Below are 9,836 nucleotides of genomic sequence, written 5' to 3'. Positions count from 1 at the left end.
CTGTATCGAAAAATGTAGTTTACCATTTACATTTCTTTCAATGATTACCATGCCTCCTTGGTAAACATTTGAAGACATGCTTTAAGAATTCGTGCTTCTTCCATTTCCACACCACATCGCTAGCAGCATGGACCCCATCTTCACATGAAGAGCATCAAACCTGTAACTAGGATGCAGCGCTACCTGTGCAACTATTTAGCATAAAATTTCCCAGAGTTCTCTGCTCGCCGGTATGGAATATTTGGGGCAGAGAGTGGACGGAACCTGATAAAACAATCCTAACAAAGTGTATTATTTTGCCTGTTAGAAGCCAGTGGAGGTGTAGTAATTCTTGGACAACTAAACGTTTCCTTGGTCTTTGTATCATGAGGTGGTACCCCGAGACGCACCTTTATTCGCCTTTTTATTGTTAGCTTTGCGCAGTGGCACTATCGTAGCCAATGAGGTCTAACCGAGGCGCGATTATTGTTTATTGAAAACTTTACCCAATACCCCGCCATGACGATTTGAAATATAGTCGATATTGGCAATTTTTGACAGTCTCCAAGGAGACTGAATATTAATGTATAAAAATAAGATTTTTTTTAGTAGTTTATGTGAACGTGTTGGTGTCGGCTAGACCACACAGAGTTTATTTTCTTTTAGTTCACTGTTTTCGATTTAGTTTTAGTGTGTCGGAGTTTCTGCATCCGGCAGGCACTTTCAGGATGCTTTCGTCTTGATTAGTTTTCGTATTTCTGTTGGAAGCCGTTTGTTATCAACAGGATAATGCGGAGAAAGTTCGCTCAGACTGTATGCAGTGTTTGAAACAGAACGAGAGCTGACGAAGGTGTCGAGCGTGACTTTTAGGGCCGTATTTATACTCCGTTTGCGCCGAATTTGCGTCGTTTTTTTCGACGCAAATTCGACGCTAAACTAACGCCAACTAACGCCATATTTATACTATGGCGTTAGAGGCGAATAGCGCCAAAGTTCCCGGAATGTGCGTCATTTTTTAGCGTGACCCCCTTCCTTGCGTTAATGATATGCAAGGGAGGCGTTCCCGTCTAAAAAATGACTCCCAGGCCTTTACGTGGTATTTATACTCCCGGGCAAAAGAGACGCCCGGGAGTGGGCGTGGCTAAAAACGGCGCATTTGCGCCGCTTTTTAACGCCTGGGTCAGGCATGGCGTTAAGGGACAAGTGGGCTCAAAATGAGCCCAGAGTGCCCTCCCCTGCCCCCAGGGACCCCCCCTGCCACCCTTGCCCACCCCAGGAGGACACCCAAGGCTGGAGGGACCCACCCCAGGGACATTCAGGTAAGTATTTTTTTATTTTTTTTTAATAATTTTTTTTGGCATAGGGGGGCCTGATTTGTGCCCCCCTACATGCCACTATGCCCAATGACCATGCCCAGGGGACAGAAGTCCCCTGGGCATGGCCATTGGGCAAGGGGGCATGACTCCTATCTTTACAATGATAGGAGTCATGTTGATGGGGGATGGGCGTCGAAAATAAATGGCGCAAGTCGGGTTAAGACGATTTTTTCGACGTAACCTGGCTTGCCCCATTTTAAGACGCCCATGCGCCATTTTCCCCCTACGCCGGCGCTGCCTGGTGTACGTGGTTTTTCTCGCCCACACCAGGCAGCGCCGGTCTGCTTGCGCCGGCTAACGCCATTCAATAAATACGGCGCCCGCATGGCGCTTCAGAATGGCGTTAGCCGGCGCAAAACTTTTTGACGCTAAACTGCGTTAGCGCAGTTTAGCGTCAAAAAGTATAAATATGGGCCTTAACGTTATATAAAGTGGCATATTTAGGAGCCCCTAGCGCCTCCTTGCTCCACATTTGCGTCCTTTTTTTTAGACGCAAATATACGCAAATGTGGCCCAACGAGGCCAAAAACGCCGCGCCGTTTTTTAAATGCGACGTTACCATGGTGGCGTTAGGGTGGCGTTCAGGGGCTCAAGATAAGTGGCAGCTCCACTTTTCATAAATCTGCCCCAAAGTGCATTTCTAAACCGCTTCAGGGCACTCAATTACAGATGTTACCGAGCTCAAGGACAGAGGCGTACCATCTATTGGTACAGCAGGTGCCCAGGGGGCCGCTTTAACCCTAATTTTTCCCGTATTTTATCATTCAAACAGCAACAAAAGGGCCCATTTCCTTCCTTGCACTAGGGACCATTTTTTCACCTGAGAGGGATGAAAAGCTATAAGGTATATTTGAGAGCCCCTAGCGCCACTTTAGTGCTGCCATAGCGTCATTTTTTTTTTACGCTAAGGCAGCGTTAAAGTGGCATTTTCCCCGGACCGTATTTACAAAGTGGCTCAATGCATGCATTGCACCACTTTGTAAACCCTTGCGTCATATTATGTATGGAAGGATGCAAGGTGGGCGTTCCTGCACTAGGAGAGGCGTAAAAATGGCACAAAGGAATCTACGAGATTCCTTTGTGCCATTTTTACCTGCAATTTTTAACATTGTTAAAAAGAGGCTGACATTGGTTACAATGGGCCTCTGGGTGCTTTGCAGGGTTAGCGTCATTATTGTTTATGCTAATCCTGCAAAGCACCGGACTAGCGTAAAACATTATGAGGGTAGTCACCCTAACTACTGCCATGGTGCGCCGTATTTTAAATACGGCACTACCATGGTGGCGTGAGGGGGGCGTTAAGGTGCGCAGGAAAAATGACACTGCACCTAGTGCAAGCACAACTTTTCATAAATCTACCCCTGAGCGTGTATGCCCTGTTTGAATACTACGACAATGAGGTCACACAAAGATTCCTTGCATGGTTGCCTCGTCCAACTCAGCTACCAGATCCGGCACATGTGTAGACAGCACGAGCACAGGGCACAGAACGTACACAGCGGCATGTACCATGCACGCAATAAAACTTAGGGCCAGATTTATGAAAAGTGGAGCTGCACCCAGTGCAGTGTCACTTTTCTTGCACCTGTAGAAAAGCACCCTCTTTTTGGCATGGTTACCCCCATTTTTTGCCTAATGTCAGTGTGTTTTTAACTGTGTTCACTGGGATCCTGCTAACTAAGACCCCCAGTGACTGTGCTCTCTTTCTCTAAATTCAGTTGTTCATGGTCTTTTTCACTCCATAATTGGTATACTGGTGCCCCCATGTAAGTTCCTAGTATATAGTACCCACGTACCCAGGGCACTGCGGCACCAGGTGTCCCACATGGGCTGCAGCATGTATTATGCCACTCATGGGAGCCCATGCAAAATCTCTCTGCAGGCCTGCCATTGCAGCCTGCGTGGAAGGGTGCGTGCACTCTTTTTACTACAGGTCACTGAAGCAGGTTACTGTAAGTCACCCCTATGGCAGGCCCTCCTAGCCCAGAGGGCAGGGTGCATGTACCTGTGTGTGAGGGTGCCCCTGAATGAGCTGAGGTGCCCCCACAAACTCCAGCTCAATTTTCCTGGACTTTGTGAGTGCGGGTAAGCCATTTTACCTGTGTACTGGACATAGGCCACTACCTAATGGTAACTCCAAACCCAGGCATGCTTGGTATGAAACATGTTGAAATCATACCCCAATACTGTTCCCAGTATTGGTTGTATGATCCCATGCACTGTGGGGGCTCCTTTGTGGACCCCCCAGTTTTGCTCCTACCAGTTTGCAAGGTCTTCCTGGGCAGCCTCGCTGCTGCCACCCTCCAGACAGGTTTCTGCCCTCCTGCTGCTTGAGCAGCTCAAGCCCAGGAAGGCAGAACACAGGATTTCCTTTGGGAGTGGGATTGGGAGATAACCCCTCTCCCTTTGGAAATAGGTGTTACAGGGCTTGGGAGGGGTAGCCTCCCCAAGCCACAGGTATGCTTTGAAAGGCACATTTGGTGCCCTTCTTGCAGAAACTGGTTGGCACCAGTCCAGGGATACCAGTCCCTGCTATGGTGCGAAACTGGACAATGTAAAGGGGAGTGACCACTCCCCTGTTTATCACCACCCCAGAGCTCCTACAGGGGATCACTTGGTTCTGCCATCTTGAATCCAGGATGGGCGAGAGGCCCCTGGGAGCATCTGAGTGGCCAGGTCAGGCAGGTGACGTCACAGCCCCCTCCTGATAGGTGGTCACCCTGCTAGGTGACCAATCCCCCTTTTAGGGCTATATAGGGTCTCCCTCTTGGGCGGGTCCTCAGATTCGACGTGCAAGATTCCAACAAGACTCCTCTGCAATGTTTACTTTTACTTCTGGCCACTGGAACCGCAACTGGACTCCACAGGAACCGACAATCTGCAGCTCCAGTGACGACTTTGCCTCTGCAACATTGTTTCTCTGGCTCCTCCCAGCTCCTGCAACATTTCCCTGGCTGTGCACCCTCTGAGGGTGGTAAGTCATCAGTCTGCACAAAAGAAGTAAGAAGGAATCTCGCTTGGAGTGAAGGAGTCACTCCCCAGTATCTGCAGCCACCAACGGCTCGACAACCAGCCACGTGGATCCTCTCTCCTGCAACTTTGTGTGCATCCTGCAACCCAGGTGGTGGTCTGAAGTTGTCCCCTTGGTCCTCTCTAACAGATGCCTATCTTTGGAGTGGGTGAGTCTTTGCCCCTCCTTGCATGACAGTACTCCTGTGCACCACGACTCTAGCAGCTACCAAGGCTTGTTGGCTCTTCATCCAAGGAATCTTCAGGCTCCATGTAGTCCTGTCCTCCAGCTCTCGTCTCTGACATGGACAGTCTCCTTCCTGCTACTCCAGTGATTTGGAACTCTCTGCCAGGTGTGCTGAGTGGGCCTCACCGCGACTCCTGTTCTTGCTGCCAGCGGGTCGCCTGTGGGGCCTCCATCTTCGTCTCAAGACTCTTCTAGTTCGTGGGGGTCACCTGGGACTCCCCTCCATGGGTTGAGTCCCCTCTGACTCTCCTGGTCCCCAGCATTTCTACAAACTTTTTTTTTAGGAACTCTTGCCATTGCCAAGTCTTGTTAGTGGTTTTCCCTCACCACTTATGTGCTGCATCTCTCCTCGCGATGTGGAACACCGACTGCATCACTCCTGGAACTCCTCTTCTGCTCTTGTGCTGCACAGCCGGCTCCTGTCCTTCCTCGTCAACCTGGTTCAGCATCACCAGAAGGGTGGGTAGTGGCTCCTGACCCAACCGGACACTCCAACTGGAACTGGACTGCTCCCCTTTTTTTGCAGGTCCTCTTCTGGCAGACTCCATCTTCAGTTTCTTCCAGTCTTGCTTGGGTCTTGCATTGTCCTTCTGCAAAGTTTCTCTGTGGGTTTGGGTGAAAAACAGGTAATTACCTCTCTTCTCCAGGTCGCTGGGGGTCACTCTTGTATTTACCTATTGGGGTCCCAAGTGTGTTCAGCTCCCCTCTACAGGTCTTACTCACCTGGGTGGGGGTCCGACCTTCACATTCCACTTTTTTAGTACATGGCTTGTTCTCCCCCTAGGGTTCCTGTTGCATACTGTTCTTTCACTGTTTTCTATTGCATTTCAATGCCTTTTCCTATGTACCAGTGTGTATATATAATTGTGTTTACTCACCTGCTAACAGAGCATAACCTATATAGTAATTTAGTATTGATGTTACCAAATAAAGTACCTTTATTTTTGTAACACTGTGTGGTTCTTTCATGTGTGTAAGTGTTGTGTGACTACAGTGGTATTGCATAAGCTTTGCATGTCTCCTAGATAAGCCTGGCCTGCTCATCCACAGATACCTATAGAGAGCCTGGCTTCCTGGACACTGCCTACACTACACTAATAGGGATACCTCGACCTGGTATAGGGTGAGAACACCTTAGGCATATACCACACACCAGGCCAGCTTCCTACATTGGTGGTCTAGCGTCAGGATAAGCACTTGCAATTGCCTTACCACTCTGCCACTGGGTACTTTCCACAGGAAAGGCTAGTACTGTTAGGTACACAATACATCTAGTATTAGGGATCTAGTCTCCTGAGTTTGGGTAAGCTAGGGGTTGGTATAGCCCTTGCTCCAAACTTTGATGGGAGCCTAGTGCTAGAGTAGTTAGGGACTCTACACCACTCTAGCTAGCTGACATGTCTTCAGCAGAGCATACCTCTCAGCCCATGGATTCTCCCTATGAGAACCGGACCTTCCAAGAACTTAGGGAGATATGTGCTGAGAGAAAGCTGAAGACAGGGAGAAAATCCAATAAATTCTACTTCTGGGCCGGCTCCTCCAGGATGGCCAGGAACATGCTGGTAGCCAGGAGGTGAGGAGGAAGAAGAAGAGTCTGACCGTCCAGTGCTAGAAAAAGATGATTTAGCCACTGAGGTGGGTCAGGAAGTACCCAAGGAGGATCAGGAAACGTCTAGACACACCCACAGTCCTGTCAGGAGCACTGTTAGCAGTTTAAAGGGGGGTCACACCAGTAGGTCCACCTTTGTCCATAGAGGGCTGGTTGAGAGGGTGTCCAAGAATAGGAATAGATCCTCCTCTGCCCACTCTCACATCTCCTTGATATCTGAGGGAACCCACTGCTCAACTTCAGGGGAAAAATCCCTAGGCAGGGAACTCAGGCAACTGAGAATAGAGGAAGCCAAGCTGAGGCTGCAGTAGCAGCAGCTAGCCTTAGATAGGGAGGCCTTGGCAGTGGAGAGAGAAATGCAGGGGTTGGGGTTAGGACCCCTACTTGGCAGACGTACTAGTTTCAGGGACAACAGGGTCAAGGAGGACTCTTTCGACTCTAGGAACCTGAACAAAGTAGTCCCATCTTACAAGATGGGTGATGACATGTACAAGTGGTTCACTGGTCTGGGGAGGGCCTGTAAGGTACAGCGGGTCCCTCAGAGGCAGTGGGCAGCTATTTTGTGGCTCTCCTTCTCTGACAAGGGTATGGACAGACTCCTCACAGTCAGAGAAGAAGATGCAGACAACCACACAGTTTTAAAATCTGCACTTTTAGGTGCCTTTGGTCTGACTACTGAACAATATGGAATCAAGATGAGAGAGACCAGGGAAGAGTCCTCACAGAATTGGGTTGATTTTGTGGCCTGTTCCTTGAAGGCCCTGGAAGGCTAATTGCATGGGAGCAAAGTCAATGATTATCAGGGCTTATACAGCCTAATCTTAAGAGAGCACATTTTGAATAATTGCGTGTCTGATCAGCTGCATCAGTACCTGGTGGACTATGATCTGACCTCTCCCCAAGAACTGGGTAAGAAGGCAGACAAGTGGGTCAGCACCAGGGTGAGTAGGAAGGCTCACACAGTGGGTGACCACAAAATGAAGGAAGCAGGTAGGTCTCAGTATAAGCGTGGGGACAAAGATAAAAAAAAAGTCTTTATCAGCCCACAAAACCCATCTGGTGATGGGAACAAATCCTCCTCTTCCTCTTCCTACTACAAAAAGCCTTGGTGTTATGTTTGCAAAAACAAAGGCCGTAGGGTAGGGGAGAGCTCCTGCCCTATGAAAGGCACCACTAAGTCTTCCACCACTACTACCCCCACTTGTACTTCTAGTTCCCCTCACAATAGCAGTAGCGGTGGGACTACTAACAGTAGTCAATCTAAGAGTGTATCTGGGCTCACCTTAGAGTCTGTAGTGGGGTCTGGGCTAGTTAGAGAGACCACTGAGGCTGTCTTGGTCCCTGCTGGGGGCATTGACTTCGCCACCCTTGTTGCCTGTCCCCTTAATATGGGTATGTACAATCAGCATCCCCTCATAAATGGTGGTGAGGCTGAGGCCTACAGGGACACAGGTGCCAGGCTCACTATGGTGACTGAAAAACTGGTGTCTCCTGAGCAACACCTACTTGGTCACACGTAATAAGTGACTGACATTCAGAACAAGACCTTGTTCCACCTCATGGCAGTTATTGATTTCAGCTGGGGGGAGGGGGGTGTAACAGGTCCTAAAAAGGTTGTGGTTTCCTCAGACCTAAGTGTAAAATGTCTACTAGGGGACGACTTGGAGACCTCAGCTTTGGCAGAGGTGGAATTGGAGGTGCACGCAGCAATGCTGAGCATCCAGGGCATATCTATGCCCTTACCAGAGCACAGGCTAAGAAGCAAAAAGAGCAAGGAACCTTGGAGCCTGGAACAATGGCCTAAGAGCTTCCTAAATCCAAGGGCAGGAACTGTAAGAAGTTATGCCCTACTCCAGCCGCCAGTGAGGATTCAACTCTTGAGGGTTCAGAATCCACTCCCTGGGTGGAACCTACACCAGAGGAGCTTCAAGCTGACACAGCTGAACTCTTGGGTGCAGGGGGGCCACCAGGGATGAGCTCAGTAGGGAACACCAAGTTTATCCAACACTGGAGAGCTTGAGGCAGCAAGCTGCAGCACAACAGGCAGGGGATGTCAGTGGCACCCATAAGGTGTACTGGGAATACAGACTCCTTTATTCAGAGTCCAGGGATCTCAAAGTTGGTGCCACCAGAAGATTGGTGATCCCTCTGAAATGTAGGGAATTTCTGTTGACCCTTGCACATGACATTCCCCTGGCAGATCACTTGGGGCAAAGTAAGACTTGGGACAGGCTTTTCCCGCACTTTCACTGGCCCCACATGTCAGAAGACACAAATGTGTTTTCTCGCTCCTCTGTCACTTGTCAAGACAGGTGGCAACCCAAAGGCCCCCCTCACTTCCACTTCCAGTGGTTTTGGTTCCCTTTGAGAGGGTTGGGGTAGATATTGTTGACCTCTTAAACCCTCCATCAGTCTCTGGGAACTGATGTACACTGGTGGTAGTGGACAATGGCACCAGGTAACCGGAGTCCATTCCTCTTAGGACCACTACAGCTCCTGCAGAGGCCAAAGCCCTCCTCATTATCTTTTCAAGGGCGGGCTTCCCAAAAGAAGTGGTATCAGACAGAGGTGCAAACTTCATGTCTGTATACCTGAAAGCCACGTGGAAGGAACGTGGTGTGACTTACAAGTTCACCACCCCTTACCATCCCCAGACAAATGGCTTAGTAGAGAGATTTAATAAAACTCTCAAGGGTTTGATAATGGGGCTCTCTGAAAAACTCCGCAGGAGATGGAATGTCCTATTACCATGCCTTCTCTTTCCCAACAGGGAGGACCCTCAGAAGGGTGTGGACTACGGCCCATTTCAAGTTCTGTTTGGGCACCCTGTTAGAGATCCCCTTGCTTTTGTTAGGTAACGCTGGGGACAACCTCTCAGGCCCCCAAACAAGACATAGTGGACTATGTGCTTGGCCTCAGATCAAGGATGGCTGAGTACATGAAGAGGGCTACTAAAAACCTTCAGGCCAGCCAGGAACTCGGGAAGCAATGGCATGACCAGAAGGCTGTCCTAACTGTCTACCAGCCAGGACAGGAAGTGTGTGTCCTGGAGCTTGAGGCTCTCAGGGCACTCCAGGCAAAGTGGAGTGGTGCCCACACCATTGTGGAGAGAAAAGGGGGGGTCAGCTACCTGGTAGACATTGGCACTCCCGGAAGCCCCCATAACCCCTATTATGATAGGTCAGACATGGCTCTGCTCATGGCTACTGATGAGCGACAGGAAGAGGAAAGAGACCCTCTCCCTGACCTCTTCTCCCACAATACAACTGATGGCTCAATTGATGGGGTAGTCCTTTCTGTCTGCCTCTCTGAGTCCCAAAAGGAGGACTGTAGAAACATCCTAGGGCAGTTCTCAGAACTCTTCTCCCTGACACCTGGTCAGACCACACGGTGTAAACACACCATTGACAAAAGAGACAGTTTGCCTGTGAATAGCAAAATTTACAGACAACCTGACCATGTGAGGGAGTGCATCAAATCTGAAGTTCAGAAGGTGCTAGACCTAGGGGTTATTGAGCCCTCAGATAGCCCTTGTCCAGCCCTGTAGTGCGTGTCCCAAAACCTCACTCCCGAGATGGAAAAAGAGAAATTAGGTTTTGTGTTGACTACAGAGGTC

At 49.6% G+C, this 9,836-nt stretch overlaps 1 non-coding gene across 1 annotated transcript; it reads left to right on the top strand.

Moving 5' to 3' along the window:
- The first annotated feature begins 411 nt into the window (after positions 1-411).
- LOC138266723 (U4 spliceosomal RNA) lies at positions 412-552 on the top strand. The gene has a single exon (XR_011199655.1). It is a non-coding gene; the product is annotated as a U4 spliceosomal RNA (small nuclear RNA).
- Positions 553-9,836: the final 9,284 nt, after the last annotated feature.

Source organism: Pleurodeles waltl, chromosome 11 (genome assembly GCF_031143425.1).
Source record: "Pleurodeles waltl isolate 20211129_DDA chromosome 11, aPleWal1.hap1.20221129, whole genome shotgun sequence".
Lineage (NCBI taxonomy): Eukaryota > Metazoa > Chordata > Amphibia > Caudata > Salamandridae > Pleurodeles > Pleurodeles waltl.
This window is presented reverse-complemented; position numbering and strand designations above follow the sequence as displayed.